This window comes from Cyprinodon variegatus, unplaced genomic scaffold, assembly GCF_000732505.1.
Source record: "Cyprinodon variegatus isolate N-32 unplaced genomic scaffold, C_variegatus-1.0 Scaffold1564, whole genome shotgun sequence".
Classification (NCBI taxonomy): Eukaryota; Metazoa; Chordata; class Actinopteri; order Cyprinodontiformes; family Cyprinodontidae; genus Cyprinodon; species Cyprinodon variegatus.
The window spans coordinates 39,834-43,571 of NW_015152017.1; positions in this window are offsets into that span (position 1 = coordinate 39,834).

The window sequence follows — 3,738 nt, forward strand, 5'->3', positions numbered from 1 at the left end:
TAGTCCGTGTGTGTGCGTACTTGGGGGCGTGTAATAAAAAGAAAACTGATGCTAGAATACCGCAGTTACTACAATTAATATTAGGGTACGAAACTAGTCCCAATTAAATAACTAAATATCATCTATAAGTTGCTGATTGCACTTCTATAAAGAAGCAACAGAGTGTTTTGATCTGTGGAACAAATGTTAGCATTTCAAAATAATAGCTAATTCTAAAGTATAATACATTTTATCAACAAAAACCCTTGTTTTCATTTATAAAACTAAATATTCTGAGTCAGACAGGAGTTCTGAAGACTGCTGGTAAAATGGACAAGCAAAGACTATCAACAATTCTGGTTCTTAGCCACAGCCGTCTGAAAAGGAAAATGTGATTGTTTCCCTTTTATTAATATTTCTTTGTTACTGTTTTCATTTGTTGACGACCCTTTGAGTTAGATCAGGTATAAATAGCAGCTTTTATTTCTTTTATAGAGTATAAGAACACCAGATGGTGCCTAAACACCTGCTATTTTTGTTTAGAAAGAATAGTTTGGGTTCCACATAATAACAGTGCTATTTAATTTACCATTTCTACCTTTAGAAAAAGGATAAAGACAAACAGAGGAACAATATTTACATTGATTTGATTTTAAATAGAATTCCACACAGTCCATAAGGAAATTAGTACAAACAATTTAGGGAACTCAATGAGTGATGATGTTGCAGCACAGGTAGAAAGAGAAGTGGCTTCAGGTGAGAGTTTCATTTTGTTCAGTAAATGGATTCTGTGATCTCTGTTGGAGCTCACAAATGATGCCTCATGAATTTTAGTATAGTTTGCCTGATTAACGTGTTTGTCTGGTTGGCTGTTTTCTCCACTTTACTGCTGGATTATGTATGAAGTTTGTTTGGAATGTTACCATAAAATTAGGGCTGCAACTAATCATTATTTTGCTAATTGATTAATCTGTCGTTTTTTTTTTTTGATTAATAATCGCAGAGCCAAAGGTTCCCTAAAGAAGATTTTTACGACACTAAACCAGGTGAAACGCTTGAGGTGTTCCAGGTGCAGAATATTGACAGAATTTTTTTTTTTTATCTTAAATGCAAAATGTTTCTATATTTTACAATCCTAATAATATATAATATAATTCCTGCTCTAAGTGGGTCGGTCTGTCAGCTAAAGGCAGGTTTTAGAGTCTCTATACTCCAGTTAACGATTAATATATTACTAAATTAGTTGACGATTATTTAAATAATCAGTTAATGCGATAAATAGTTTCATCCCTAGATAAAATACATAGTGAAGTTAATATTTTAAAAGCTCAGTGTTCCTCTTATAGTTCCAGTACTCATGTAAATACAGTATTTATTTGCCGTCCCTTGAATATATTATTTTGCTTGATACAGAGAGAGCATATCAGATAAAAAATAACCGTGGGGTTTACCTCGGCACAATTCTATATCTTCAAAAGAAAATACAGGATAAATCCACATATAACAGACATATTTAGACTATATTTGGTTAAATAGGCACGTATTAACCTACTGTCTGAGTCGCTGGTGAGTTCAAATGAAACCCCTTTCAAAGTAAAAAAAATCCTAATTACTGATTCATCAGAGCCAGTGATGCTTCAAACATTGATAAACAGCATCTAGTGTGTGTAGTGATTATAAAATTAGTATAAATGTAGCAAAAAATTCTGCTTTTCTCTTTAAATGAAATGCACCCTGATTTTAACGTCAAGCATAAAAAAGAGCATGCATATTTCTGCATAGGACCAATGACATCAGACCAATGAAACTGAAGACCAATAGTGTCCCTACCAAAGCTGAAATCAAACCTACGCCCTTAATCAGCCATATGTCTGCAGTTTAGAGTCAACACAACTTTACCATCAGAAATATCAGCACTAAACTAAAACATGGTGACTAACCTCAATGTCTGTAGTTTGCAGAGGGGAGAGTGGAGAAAACCACAGAGCTGCTTCAATCCACTATCTTTCAGGTCGTTCTTCCATAGGACCAGTTCTGTCAGATGGGAGGGGTTGGACTCCAGAGCTGAGACCAGAGAAGCCCAGCTGATCTCTGACAACCCGCACCAATTAAATCTGAATAAAGAATAAAAGACGTGTTGAAGCAGCTGGAGAGACAGGTTAAAACTAAAACAATAGAAAAATAATGAATAAAAATTTAAAAGAAAATAGTTAAACTGAAAGCTAAAGTCCCAGATTACTGGCCCTCAGTTCCCACTAGGCCAGAGGCCCTCTGAGCGATTAGGGCCCTTAGAGTGACTATCTGGAGTCCGTTTCTCGCTATCCAGTCTGCTAATGATCTTCTGTAGCCCTTTAAGTTTTATTCTAGCAACCAAACAGCAGCTTCCAGTAGTAGTCCATAAATAAATGGGAAAAGGTGACGTCATTTGTCCTAGTAAGAATTACATTTCAGATATCTGAAATGTATACTTTAGATAGGAGGAATTTTATCTAAGATATCTGAAATGTTCATTTTGACTAGGCAGAAATGAATTTGAGACATCAGAAATAAATATTAAGTTAAGCTAATAAATGTCAAAAGGGCCACTTCGAATTTGTAAAGATTTCTAGGTTTTTGAAAGTTTATTCTTACTAGTACGATTATATTTTTGGCAGCCTAAAATGTAATTTTTGCTAGCAAACTTGTCATTTAGGATATCTATATGTACATTTCTAGCTAGTAGGAATAGAGTTTTTACTAGGAATAATCTTTTTATAGACATTAACAAATGGAACAATAGAGCTTCTAATAAATGTAAAAATGGCCTGCCATACTCCTCCTCTCCTAACACTCAACCAAACTCTCTCCTTCTGCAATTCTTTTCTTTTTTTCCCCTCACACCTGTGCTACCTTCACAGACCGTACTGCTGTAGGAAAATACAATGTTAACTGGCAATTCCCCACTAAATAAAAATGACTTATTTTAAACAATGAAAACATATTTCTAATAACTTTATATGAACTTTAAATGAACTAAAACAAAAGGATATAATAAATGAACTTATCCTTGCTATTTATTATCTTAAAAATATTTTATGTTTTACTATCTGGGTTACATTACTTTATGTCTGAACAGATACCTGCCTTGTTTCCAGCTCGTTCTGGATAGAATAAAAAAGCACTTTAACCTAAACCTCCCAGAATTAAAAAATTTATTCAACTATTCACCCTAGTTAAATGTTACTTCCAACAATGGAAAAGTGGTCAGAGTCAAAACAAATTACAGACACTTTGGATAACAGTAACATGTTGTGAATAAACCTTGAGAAAGAATCTGGTTTGTTATGGGAAGAAGCTATGTCTGGTCTACAAACACCATCCTACAGAGAATTGTGTAGCCTTGAAGGTGAAACAGACTGAGAGAAAACTTTTATAGTGAGTAAATAGGATAAATTAATATAGAAATCTAAATTTCCCGACAACATCAGTCACTTCATTTGGATGAGATTAAACTGATTTCAGATTATAAAGTAAAAAATCTTGATATTATTTTTGATCAGGACATGTCATTTAAGTGCCATATAAAAGAGGTTTGTAGAATTTCCTTCTCTTATATTCTGTCCTGGCTGACAGATAGCGAACAAACGAGAAAGCCAGTAGCTGTGATTGAGGCTGCTTTACTGAATCTTCTCAGTTATGCACTTAATCTATATATATATATATATATATATATATATATATATATATATATATATATATATATATATATATATATATAGA